Raw genomic sequence first — 14223 nt, 5'->3', positions numbered from 1 at the left:
CATGGCTCACGGGCCCAGCCACTCTGCGGCATGTGGGATCTTCCCGGACCGGGGCACGAACCCGTGTCCCCTGCATCAGCAGGCGGACTCTCAACCACTGCGCCACCAGGGAAGCCCTGGATTGTTTTTATAATTTAAAAAATTAAGCACTTAAATTTTAAAAATGCAGAAAGCTTAGCAAATAGAAAGACCAAGACTACAGAACAAAAAGCAGACAATAACAAAACAAAATAATAAATCATCACACCTCTGTAGAGTGCCACTGTCAACATTTTGGTTTCTTGTGTGTGTGGTTTTTTTAGTAAAGAATATATTGTTACTCATCAGGGAAATGCAAATTAAAACCACAATAAGATACACACCTACCAGAATGACTAAGATGAAAAAGACTGACAATGCCAAACGTTGGCAAGGATTTGGAGCAACTGGAACTCTTATACCTTCTGATGGAACTATAAACTATTTTAACTACTTTGGAAAACTCTTTGGCAATATCTCCTGAAGATGCCTTCCCTCATGCCTGCCTCGTGACCAGGAATTCTATTCTTAGGTTTGTTCTCAAGAGAAATGAGTACACATTTCTGCCAAAAGACATGTTCATAGCAGCATTATTCATAACAGAGCCAAACCAGAAACAACCTAAATGTCCATAACATAAGAAAAGATACATAAGTTGTGGTATCTGTATATAGTGGAATACTATATGACATTAAAAAGAACAAAGTACTCTTACTGCATCTTCTGATTACCTATTCATAGTTAACAACCCTAAGACTTAGTAGCTTAAAACAATAATGATCTGTTCGCTCTGGATTGTGCAATTTGGTCAAGAACTACTTTTCAAATGCTGACTAATTCTCTGCTGTACAGGGCGTGGCTTTGCTCCAGAATCCTAGGGGTCTGAGATGAGGCTCTGCCTTTGGGGCTTTTGGAGAATTTACACTGTTTACTTATCGCCCATGGATACTTCTAGTATCGTGGGATATGCTGGGCCATACATCCCAAGCGCTTGCCCCATATCAAGGACCTATTGCAGAGCCTCTTTTGCTCTGGACTCCACTTAAACAAGTCATAGAGTATATGGGCTGGATCAGTATTTAGTATACTGCCTCCAAAATCCTTATTGGCCACCAGCGCTATGCCTCTTTTTAGTGGTAGGATGTCCACAGTATAATAACTTGTCCTTTACTATAGAGGGAGTGTCTCAGCATGCCCCAACTCATTTGACCATTTAAAACTTAACTGATGGGGCTTCCCTGGTGGCGCAGTGGTTAAGAAAGTGTCTGCCAATGCAAGGGACACAGGTTCGAGCCCTGGCCCGGGAAGATCCCACATGCCGTGGAGCAAATAAGCCTGTGTGCCACAACTACTGAAGCCTGTGTGCCTAGAGTCTGCACTCCACAACAAGAGAAGCCACCGCAATGAGAAGCCTGTGCACCGCAACAGAGTAGCCCCCGCTCACCGCAACTAGAGAAAGCCCGCGCACAGCAACAAAGACCCAACACAGCCAAAACAAACAAATTTATTTTAAAAAAAAACTAACATGATAGGTTTCTGAATATTTGTGTGGAATGTGGTCATGACCCACTTTTTTTTTTTTTTTTTGGTTTTGTTGGGCTTTGTCTTCGTTGCTGCCCGTGGGCTTTCTCTAGTTGTGGTGAGTGGGGTCTACTCTTTGTTGCGGTGCATGGGCTTCTCATCGTGGTGGCTTCTCTTGTTGCGGAGCACGGGCTCTAGGTGTGCAGACTTCAGTAGTTGTGGTGCGCAGGCTTCAGTAGTTGTGGCTCGTGGGCTCTAGAGCGCAGGCTTAGTAGTTGTGGCACATGGGCTTAGTTGCTCTGCGGCATGTGGGATCTTCCCGGACCAGGGCTCGAACCTGTGTCCCCTGCGTTAGCAGGCGGATTCTTAACCACTGTGCCACCAGGGAAGTCCTCATGACACACTTTTGATCTGCTTTTCTGATATGGATTGGAAAGAATGCATTGGCCGTATTATTAGCTTCTTACAGTCAGAGGCCGCGGAGACTATTCTAGTAAAGATACCATATCTGATATAATGGCTGCCATTAGGGCTGCCTCATGGATAATCATCAATCACCATGTTACATTTGGTTTCTGTAAGAGCAAGATGGGGGGTAGATTGGGAAACACTCTGTGTCCTTTACGTTTTTGAAGGTAGGACTAACCTTTGTAATTCCACCAGGGCTGTGGTCTTGCTTCTGATTTACTATCTTGACCAGTGGGATAACTTAAGAGACTGCTACTCAGTCCTTTCCCTAATGGCTCTTATTCCACAGATTAGGGAACCAATGTGAGGGTTCTGTTAGCTGCTAAGTACATCCACACCAATTTGCATTCAGGGGCTAGGAAATAGCCACAGACTCATTGGACCCATCGGACTCCGAGAGGGAGCCACGCTGCATGGCTGTGGGATCTTAGTTCCCCAACCAGGAATTGAACCCGAGCCCTCGGCAGTGAGAGCACAGAGCTCTAACCACTGGACTGCCAGGGAATTCCCCAGGATGTTTCATCGTGAATCAAGAGAGAGGCCTCAATAAACATTCTCTCTAGCCATCTTGTATTCCTCATCTCCCTCAGCCCCAGTCCCATACCCCTGAGATCTCTTCCATGTGTTTCCCTGTTCCTACCAATACATACCAGCCACACCTGTAGCTTTTTGCTAAGTTGTTTCCTCCAGTAGCAGGGACTGTACTTTCCTGCTTGGGCAACGCTGAGACCTGACCCAATTATTGGTCTAAGAGAAGTGGCTGGCGAACCCCTACTCTGTGGACCAACTGACCATTTTGGTATAAAGTTTGACTTCAATATAGACACACCCATTTGCTTGTTGCCTATGGCTGTTTTTGCACTTTAAGTAGTACAAAAGCAGAAATGAGTAGTTGCGACAGAGACCACTTGGCCCACAAACCTAAAATATTTACTCTCTTGTCCTTAAGGTGTTTTGCTGACTCTTGTCTAGAGGCAGAGAGGGGAGGTGGGGTGAATCTTCATGTGACGGGAGAGTGTTCTCCTCTAGAGAGGGAGGGGGCATTCTGCAGGCCTGGAGGGCTCAGGGGAAGCTGGGAGTATAAGGTTCATCCGTACAAACATCTCCATTCCAGGACCAGCTGTGGCTGTGCATCCGGTCTCTCTTGTAGCTCCACCACCTTTATACTAGATCCTGGCGCTGATTATCAGCACAGACTGCTCTTGGGCCACAGGAGATGAGGGCCATTTAGAATGCTCTGATGGGGGTCTCCTGTCCCACACAGCCTGCCCTGAGTTGAGTCTGTGATTCTCCTTCTTCAAGACTTCTAGGGCAGTCAACAGAAGCCAGCCAACCTTGCAATCCTCATAATTACCATGGCCCCATATCTTTCTGTACCTCTCCCCGGTCTGCCTCCCACAGCTGGGTCTCTGTCACCATGAGGCTGCAGCCTATGTGGGGTTGGGGGTTATCACCGCCCCACTCACTGCTGGCATCGGGCCTCCGTTGTCATCTCACTGGTGAGGGATCCATTTTCAGAAGCCCTCCTGCCATTTCTGCTACCAACTTAGACTTTTTTCCCTCAAAAGCAACCTGAGACAAGGACGTATGTGTAGGTGGTTTACTTGGGAGTAAAGTGGGAGAGCGGAAGCTGGAAGCACAAGTGGGAGAGCGGAGAGTGCGGGACAGGAAAGGAGAAAGCCACTGGAGGTGCTGGTGAGCAAGTTCTGCTGTGTCCACCTGGGAGCTCTGAGGAGACCGTGTGGAATGCGCCCTAGGATTGTCCCTGGGGGTACTTGCCTGGGTATCTCTCAGGTACTTAAGCACTGACGCCAGCCATGGCTGACTGAGGGCAGCCTCCAGGAGCAAGTTCAGGTTGCTCCCTGGGTGGATCTAGTTCCTGTGATGCCAGAGAAAATGAGAAGGATGGAAGCGTTTGAGGTGAGAAGCTATATCCCTGTCAGGAACTATTAACCACAACTTCCAGTGAACACAGACATGGGCCTGGGGATGCAGGTGGGGCATCAGCAGTGGCTGCTATAACTACGCTTCAGCCAGCCTAGGGCCCAGGTGAGCAAGCTGGCAAAAATCACTGTAGCTTTACCCCCTCCCACCCAGCTTACAGAAACACGAGCACCCTGAGGGTTGGTCTTTGCCTCTTGTATTCACTGCTGTATCCCAACACCTAGAAAGTTCCCAGCATATCATAGGTGCTCAATAAATATTTTTTGAATGATTCACTGCAGCTTGAATTTCCGTCTTGACCTGAGCATTTGTCTCCCAAACTCCACCCCAGCCCCAGTCCTCAACCCTATCCGCCCCCCCCGATCCCAGCTCTCACTTCACTGCCCCTCATCACTCAACAGCCAGTCTGGCGTGTGAACAAGGCCACCTGAAAATTGCTAGGATGGAGAAGTTGGAGGTTCTCTCAGTCTCCTATTAACAAGCACAAAAGTAACAACAGCTGGGCTTCCCTGGTGGCGCAGTTGGTTGAGAGTCTGCCTGCCGATGTAGGGGACACGGGTTCGTGCCCCGGTCTGGGAAGATCCCACATGACGCGGAGCGGCTGGGCCCGTGAGCCATGGCCGCTGAGCCTGCGCGTCTGGAGCCTGTTGCTCCGCAACAGGAGAGGCCACAACAGTGAGAGGCCCGCGTACCGCAAAATAAAAAAATAAATAAAAAAAACAAAACAAAACAAAACCAAAAAAACCCCACAAAGTAACAACAGCTGACATTGATTATCATCTGCCTAACACGGTTCCAAATGCTTTATATGGGTTTATATAGCACTGAATCCTTACAATACACAACCAAGGTGGGCACTATTATGGCCTCTGTTTTACAGATAAGAAATTGAGGCAACAAACCTTTACGTCACTTGCCTGAGGTCACACCCCTATGAAGTGGTGGGGCACCAGGATATTCACGCTGATGACCCAGGTCATATTGCCTGCTCAGTAACCCAGAAAGGGGAAGTGCCTCGCCCAGGGCCACTGCTGCCATGACAACTCTTCAGAGGAGGCTTTAGGGCACCTGTCTTCTTCTGTGTCCCTCCTCAGTCTTTGATGTAACTTAGGTTTTCTCAGTCTTAGGTAAAGCTGTATCCCAACAGTAAATGCTGGAGAGGGTGTGGAGAAAGGGAAGTCCTCTTGCTCTGTTGGTGGGAATGTAAATTGATACAGCCACTATGGAGAACAGTATGGAGGTTCCTTAAAAAACTAGAAATAGAACTACCATATGACCCAGCAATCCCACTACTGTGCATATACCCTGAGAAAACCATAATTCAAAAAGAAACATGTACCACAATGTTCATTGCAGTACTATTTACAATAGCCAGGTCATGGAAGCAACCTAAGTGTCCATCGACAGATGAATGGATAAAGAAGATGTGGTACATATACACAATGGAATAAAAAGCCATAAAAAGGAATGAAACTGGGTCATTTATAGAGACGTGGATGGACCTAGAGTCTGTCATACAGAGTGAAGTAAGTCAGAAAGAGAAAAACAAATATCGTATATTAAGGCATATATGTGGAATCTAGAAAAATGATACAGATGAACCTAACTGCAGGGCAAGAATGGAGACACAGACATAGAGAATGGACTTGTGGCCATGGTGGGGAGGGGGAAGGGGGTGAGATGAATTGGGAGATTGGGATTGACATATATACACTACCATGTGTGAAATAGATAGCTAGTGGGAACATGTTGTACAGCACAGGGAGCTCAGCTCGGTGCTCTGTGGTGACCTAGATGGGTGGGATGGGGGTGGGGAGGGAGGTCCAAGAGGGAGGAGATATATGTATACATATAGATGTTTCACTTCTTTGTATAGAAGAAACTAACACAACATTGTAAAGCAACTATACCCCAATTAAAAAAACAACAACAATATCTTTTGAAGGTTATTCCATATCAGTCTACCCGGATCTTTCTCATTTTCCATCATATGCACATATCAGAACTTATTTAACTAGTTTCCTGTTGGTGGAAATTTAGGTTGTTTCCAATCCTCTGCTACGACAGACAATGCTGTAATGAATATCCTTTTAAATCGTCATTTTGTACATCACCCGTAGGACAAATGACTAGAACTGAAATTGCTGAGTAAAAAGCTTTTTGCATTTTAAATGTTGATAGGTATTATCACATTACTTTTCATGAAAGGTGTACTGGTTTATGTTCTTACAAAAAATCTGTGAAAATGTTTTTCTACATCCTTTACAACATGGTACGTTATTTTTTTGTTTGTTTGTTTTGTTTTGTTTTACCAACTGGATAACTTAAAATGCTATCTCATTGTAGTTTTTTTTTAAATTTATTTTATTATGAGTGAAGGTAAACATTTTTTCATGTGTCTAAAAGCCATATTTTTTCCCATGCATTGTCTATTCATATATGATAACAATTTCTCTAATGCATTATTGGTTTTACATTGATCTGCAAGAGCTCATGATAAAAAAGGAAATTAGCTTACTTTCTGTGCTATTTTTTCTTAGTTTGTTTGCCTTTTTATTTGTCAATGGTAATTTTTTTTGTTCTTGCCATTCATTTGTTTTCTTTTTTTCTTTAAAAATTTCTATCTGGTGGATTGCCTCAGTCTTTTATTTTATGGCTTCTAATGCTTTTTGATATGGCTGGAAAGGCCTTAAATGCTCCAAGAGTATTTTTTAAATTATCCAATAATTTCTTTTGGCATTTGTTCAAACATACACAAAAGTAGAGAGAAGAATAGAAGGAGCCAGAGTTACCCTCATCAACTTCAACAGCAGTCAGAATAGGGCAGGGCCAGTCTCATTTCACCTACGTCCCACACATTCCCCCATCCCTTGACTATTTTGAAGCAAATTGCAAACAACATATAATTGTACGATTTTTTTTAATGCTGAAACTTTTGATCTGGAATTATTTTAGAGTTAGAGCTCCAACTTTGTTTTCTGCAGATACCTAACCCATTCTTCCCACAGTTTACTGAATAAACCATTGTTTCTCCATTGATTTGGGTTTTTTTAAGTTTATTTTTTAAACATATTTATTTATTTGTTTTTTGTTTCTTTGTTTATATTTATTTTGGCTGCACTGGGTCTCAGCGGCAGTGCGCGGGATCTTTGTTGTGGCATGCAGGATCTTTAGTTGTGGCACGCGAACTCTTAGTTGCGGCATGCATGCAGGATCTAGTTCCCCAATCAGGGATTGAACCCGGGCCCCCTGCATTGGGAGCACGGAGTTTCACCCACTGGACCACCAGGGAAGTCCCTCTCCACTGATTTGAAGTCCCTCTCCACTGATTTGAAATGCCACCATTATCATACAATAAATTCCCATATATAGTGAGTCTGTTCCTTTCTATTCTTATTTATTTATTTATGGCTGCGTTGGGTCTTCATTGCTGCTCGCGGGCTTTCCCTAGTTGCAGTGAGTGGGGGCTACTCTTTGTTGTGGTGCGCAGGCTTCGCATTGTGGTGGCTTCTCTTGTTGTGGAGCACAGGCTCTAGGCTCACGGGCTTCAGTAGTTGTGGCATGTGGGCTCAGTAGTTGTGGCTCATGGGCTCTAGAGCACAGACTCAGTAGTTGTGGTGCATGGGCTTAGTTGCTCCGTGGCATATGGGATCTTCCCGGACCAGGGCTTGAACCCGTGTCCCCTGAATTGGCAGGTGGATTTTTAACCACTGCGCCACCAGGGAAGTCCCCCTTTCTATTCTTTATTTTGTCCCATCAGTCCATCCATTTATATTTTTGCTCCAGTACCATGCAGTTCTGATGGATGTAGCTCTACAATATATTTTGGTGTTAGGTTAGACATTCCCTAAAAGATGCTTTGGGTGTGGGCCTCCCCTGGATTTTGAAGACGTGGTCTGAGAATGAGGATCTGAGGTAAGCCATGGTGTATACACTCAGTTTTAGCCATAACTGTGCCCTTCAACACTTTTGCTGGGATAAGGTGAGGCATCACTCTGGCAACCAGAGACTCGGGTCCAAGTTCTGTCTTTGCCACTGAGAACTGGATGACCTTACCCTGAAGAGCTTCTGTGGCTCCCCATCAGCTCCAGCTTTCTCCAGTTCTAAGATTGTAGGGCTAGGGCTCCTTGGGAGTACCAGGCAAGATGGTGAAAGTGAAACCAGTGGTCACTTTGACAGGAAGTCCCATAGATTAACACAGGAGATTGGCTCCTCGGGGAACGGAAAGAGTGATTAAGCAAGACTCAAGACTGTTAACAGTTCCAGAGCTCGTGGGCTCCTGGAGGCAGTTGTTGCCTCATTACCGGGTCCAGGAGGCACGGGGCTGCATGCACGATTGGGAGCCTCTGAGAGGTGGGAGCTACCCTGGAGTTGCAATGCTTCTTTTCTTTGGCGGGGTGAGGATTGGGGAGGGAGCTGTGGTCCCCACCCAGCTCCTGGAACGAGGTGCAAAGGGCTAAGCCCTTTTCTCATGAATTTGGACCTCTCTGCATCTAGCAGAAGGCACTTGGGCAGGAGACTTGAATAGATTACCTACCCTTAAATGGCCATGTGACCCTGGGCAAGTCACCTGGCTTCTCAGATCCTCGGTTTCCCTATCAGGTTAGTGGGGGGAAGGGAGAGGATAAATATACTAGGAGGTCTCTGAGACCCACTGACATGGACAATTTGGGTTCTGTGACTATCACTATTACTTATAGTTATTGTAGTAGTTGGAGTGAAGAGCTTACCCAGTTCCTCAGCCCTTTGGAGAGAGAATGATGGAACTGGGAGAGGCCCTAAGGCAATCACAGATGCTGTGATTCTGTCCCTGTCCCCTACAGCATCCTTCTTACAAGACTCTCCCCTTCCTGAGGGAAAGCCTGTGGTGCCTGCTTGCTGAACCGAATCCTACAGTGGGGAGCTGATTTCTGGGATGCCTGGGAGCAGGATTCATTTGCCCTCAAGTCTGGCCTCAAACTTTATACGATTTCTTGGGCGAGGAAGTGGGGAGAGGTAGTAGTGCTGGGGGTGCGTGTATGTATGTGTGCTCCTGGCCAGGATGAGGTTTCCCACTGTTACAAGGATGAGGTAATGATGATCAATAAGGGGAATGTGGGGACTTCCCTGGCGGTCCAGTGATTAGGACTCTGCGCTTCTGCTGCTGGGAGTCTGGGTTCGATCCCTGGCTGGGAAACTAAGATCCCACAAGACACAGCACTTGGCCAAAAAAATAATAATAATAAGGGGAATATGGCAGAGGAGAGGCCTCTGAAGGAGGGCTGCCCCTGCGGGCTGACTCTGAGGGTGTTGTTCTGAGTGACTCTGAGAGGGCAGGGACCTTCGTAGACGCCAGCAGCCGTGAGGGGTGTCCTGTCTGACTGTGAGAGTTGACCGTGAGGGCGGTGTGTGTGTGTGTGTGTGTGTGTGTGTGTGTGTGCGCGCACATATATGTGCGCACACACATGTACACACGTGAGGACTGACTGAAGGACGTCCCCATTGTCTCTGAGTGGCCATACCTGGCCATGATGGGGGCATAGACTGTTTTTAGGCGCACGTTGCAAAGCCGTGAGGGGGCAGTCCACTGTCCCTGACTGATGGTGACAGGTATGTTGAGACAGAACTGGCGGTAGGTCACCTGCTGCCTTTCTGCCCTAGGCCTCCTGACAGGCAAGGAGGGGGCCACCAAGTACCCTCTAGGGAGAGAAGGATTGACAGACTCAGAGGGCTGATGCTGAGGCCTTTGGCGTAGTGGGGACTGGTGAGGTGTCCAGGAAGTGCTGCTTTCTTACAAAGTGCCAGGGGACTGATGGAAATAGAGTGCAGCTCGACTAGGAACTCCCGGACAGTGATGTCAAGAGCACCCCATGTCCTGCGATGTGGTCGCAGGGAATCTATTTCGGGATTCTAACTCCCTTCACTTGTGGGAGCCTGACAGACTCAGTGATGTGACACCCACATCACAGTAGACTCTTCCCCCAGCACTTCAGTTCTAGAAGCTTCCGCACTGGGAATCTTATCTTGCTGCCTCATGTGTGTGTTATCTCATGTGTGTGTTATCTCTGTCAACAGAAGTACACGTGGAACTTGAGTTCCCAAGTCTCATGACCCGAGCAAAGCCTGCCCATTCTGCCCTGTTCCAAAGCCCTGTCCCATCATGGCTGCTCTGTCAGGTGTCTGTGATCCACAGAGGGGCCTCCTGTCCGCCGAGGAGGTACCTCTCCAAGGAGTGGTCTTGGAGCAAGTCTGTCCCATGACAAACCAGGAGAGTGGATCTGGTGCCAGATTTGCTTCTGACATCATGGCTTGGGCAGGTCTCTGCCTTTCGGAGCCTACCTCCCTGAGTTTCCTCGTCTGCTGAGTGGGGATAAATCGTATCTGTACAGCACCCAACTTTTATGAGACGCAGATGGAATTTCATCCTCATCCATGTTGTCACCACAATTGTCATGGCTAACTTTACCCAGTGGTTGCTGTTTTCGGGGCATAGCTGTGAGCGCTTTACATGGATTATATATTCAACAGATATTTGCTAAGCGCCAGCTGTATGCAAGGCACTGTTCTAGGCATTTGGGATAGAGCAGTGAATGAAAGAGTAAATTCCTTACTCCCATGAGGCTTCTGTTTCAGTAAGAGGAGACGCAAATTTTACCAAATAAATGAATAAAAATACTCTATTCTGGGAAGGGGACAAGCGCTAAGAGAAAATAAGGCCAGGGAACTTCCCTGGTGGTCCAGTGGTTAAGAATTTGTGTTTCCACTGCAGGGGGCATGGGTTCAATCCTTGGTCGGGGAACTAAGATCCCCAATCAAAAATAAATAAGTAAATTAATTTAAAATAAAAAGAAAGTAAGTAAAGCCAGAAGGGAGGTGGGCTCTGCTGGGAATGGGAAGGGGTGTTTCCACTTCAGTTGTCTCCTCTCATCTTCACAACAACCCTGTGTGGTAGATATTAGTCTCATGTTCCAGTGAGGAGACTAAGGCACAGGGATGTTATGTGACTTGCCCAAGGTCACACAGCCAGTGAGCGGCAGGGCTCAGGAGGCAGAGTCTGTCTGACTCTAAAGCAATGGGACTAGAAGTCACTGCCTCTCTTGGCCACTTTTTCCACATTTATGGGTCAAGAGGGTGGGTTGGACTCTCTTCTGGTACTGACACTCAGTGAGTGTTTCTTTGATTACAATACACAAGGCCCAAGGCCGAGCCCACTGGAGGGTCGTGGGGTCATGGACGGAGGGAACTCCCCTCTTAGGGGGATGGTGAGTGAGGATGGATATTGACCTCTGGGTGTGGACAGATGCACCCCAAGGAGGGGTGTGTATCTCATCATTGTTTCCAGGGGCAACATTAAGGGTGATGGGGGAGTGGGAGATACTAGCAGAAGGACAGTTAGATTTGTGGAGGAAATTCTCTATTCTAACCCCTGGAATCTCATTCTTGGCTTCCCCCCCACCGGTGTTTTGTTTTTGTTTTTTTGGCCAAACCATGGCTTGCGGGATTTCAGTTCCCCGACCAGGGATTGAACCTGGGCCCCGGCAGTGAGAGCATGAAGTCCTAACTACTGGACCACCAGGGAATTCCTATCTCCCCTGCCTTTTATTAAGAAATCTTTCAAATCTACAAAGGAGTTGAGCAAATAGTTCAATGAATGCTATTGGACAGATGGCTAACAATTTGCCCCATTTACTCTCCCCCTCCCACCCACACTTACGTCCTGTTCCTTTGCTTATGTATTTACTTAGAACCATTTGAAAGTGAAATGCAGACATTATACACTTCAGCATGGATCCCGTAAAGACAAAGAGATTCTTCTACATGATCACAACACTTGTACCACACCTAAGAAATTCCACATTGCTCAGTGAATATCATCTAATATGAAGTCCATATTCAAATTTCCCCATTTGCCCCCAAAATGTCCCTTATTCCTACTGTGTTTTTGTTTTTTTTTTTTTAATTAATTAATTTATTTATTTTTGGCTGCATTGGATCTTCGTTGCTGTGCACGGGCTTTCTCTAGTTGCGGCGAGTGGGGGCTACTCTTTCGTTCCGGTGTGCAGGCTTCTCATTGTGGTGGCTTCTCTTGTTGCAGAGCATGGGCTCTAGGCGTGCGGGCTTTAGTAGTTGTGGCATGTGGGCTCAGTAGTTGTGCCTCACGGGCTCTAGAGCACGGGCTCAGTAGTTGTGGCACACGGGCTCAGTTGCTCCGCAGCATGTGGGATCTTCCCGGACCACGGCTCAAACCCATGTCCCCTGCATTGGCAGGTGGATTCCCAACCACTGCGCCATCTGGGAAGCCCCCTACTGTTTTGTTTTTTGAAGGGAAATCCAATTAACGATTGCATAATATATTCAGGTGCCATTTATCTTTATTCTCTTGAATATAGAACAGTCCCCCTGCTTTATTTTTTCTTTTACGACACTAATCTTTTTTTGAGTGTACTCAGTTATCTAGTAGAACAACCCGCATTCTGAAGGACAGTGTGTGTCAGCGGAGGAAACAGTGAGTAACTGAGGGTCCAACACTTGCCCAGAGCAAGGCTGGGTATCATGAGGCGATCCAGGGTTAAAACTGATCTCTCCTGCCCTGGAACTCACTGCTAAATTATGTCACCTCCCCCAGGAAGTCCTCCCTGATAGGCACTGGCGAGTTGTTCCTTTCGCAGTGCTCTCACAGCACTTGGCATACAGGTCTACTGCCCCTTCCACACTGTGCTGTAATTAATTTTGTGTCTTCTTCTGCATGAGGTTATGTGAGTGCCTCTAGGGGAGACCAGGAGTTAGTCCACCCCTATAACTACAGGGCCAGGGGCTCCACTTGGGTATGTAGGTTGTGTCCTGTACAAGGGTGCCTGACCAAGGGGGTGAGTGGGGACTGGCATCCAGCCCACAGTCCACTTGCCAACCCGTGGGCCATGGCACTGGGCTGCATCTGCCCAGAGGAAGGGGCACTTTTCCTAATTTGCCTAATGGAGCCTCACACGTCACAGCAGGCTCGTTTTCCACTGTGCTGGCATTCGGTCGGTGCTCAGTGAACAGCTGTTGCTTAAATGCATGCTAGATCTTGGGAAGGGTTTGGGCAGAAGAGATGTTCTGGTAACTGTTCTTTGGGGGAAAAAACCCCTGACTTGTAGCATTTGCTGATTCCCATGGTGTAAATACTCCCACAGCGGGTGATTGCAGGCCGCTGATTGGGAAGAGAGGTACCCAGTTGGCTCTTGCAAAGCTCTAATGTGTGCCTCCAGCACACCACTGTGGTTTTACATCTATAATCTTAAAGCTGCATCTGAAGCAGACTTTGAAGGCCCCGAGAGAGAGACAGAAAGAGATATGGAGAGAAACAGGTAGAGAGAAAAAGCAGAAAGGGAAGAGAAAGAGGCAATAACTGATAAGGAGTCAGAGACTCTACTTCACTTTTAAAGTTTGGGGCCTCCCCAAGGGTGAGGAATTGCTTCATTGAGTTTCTATGCAACCTGTGTGAAGGAACTTGCCCAAGGGGAGGTTAGACCAGTGGCTCCAGACCCCTGCAATGAGCCCATTATCCCTGAGGCAGAGTCCATGATCCCTCCACTCAGCCTGTCTGTGACCTTTGACCCCAACAGGAAAAGTCCAGGGTGGGTGTAGTGCTCTTGCTTCATCAGTCCCTTCACACATGCTGTTCGCTGTTTCTAAATCTTACCGCTTCCTTTAGAGCTTGGCTCAAGTCTCAGCACCTGCAGGAAGCTGCCTATGTGCACATCAAACCCTTCCCACCCTATACAGGTTTACGTGCCCCAGACTTATTCTCACCTCCCCCTCGCCACCCCCCACTAGGACCAGACTCTACTCCTTCCAGACTCCAGCCTCCTTCTCTCTTACCTTGAGGTCTCACCTGGACGAATCCTTATCCATCAAAATCCTTATCAATGGACTGACCTTGAGTGACAGATGAAAGTAGCCCAATTAATGAATTTGACAACCCTTACTTGAGCACCTACTATGTGCTAGGGAGCTGGGAGCAGTGTGGACCGAGGCACAGAATAATATTCCTATAGGGGGAGCCCAGAACATCATGGGGTCACAGATAAAGGGGCATGAACCCTGCTTGAAGCATGGAGGAGCTTCAAGGAGGAGGTTAGACTCTAAGGTGAAGGGGGAAGAGGTATCAGCTAGGCAAGGGGATGAGAGAATCAGGGAGGTTTGGGGCAAAGGGAGCAAGCGTGGGAGGGAATCTGGCATTCCAGGAATGGCGAGTGGTTCAGAAAGGATGACATGGACCATGATGGGATGCAGAGGTGAGGGGGTGAAGGA

The sequence above is a fragment of the Pseudorca crassidens genome, chromosome 10 (genome assembly GCF_039906515.1).
Source record: "Pseudorca crassidens isolate mPseCra1 chromosome 10, mPseCra1.hap1, whole genome shotgun sequence".
Classification (NCBI taxonomy): Eukaryota; Metazoa; Chordata; class Mammalia; order Artiodactyla; family Delphinidae; genus Pseudorca; species Pseudorca crassidens.
Note: the sequence above shows the minus strand (reverse complement) of the source record.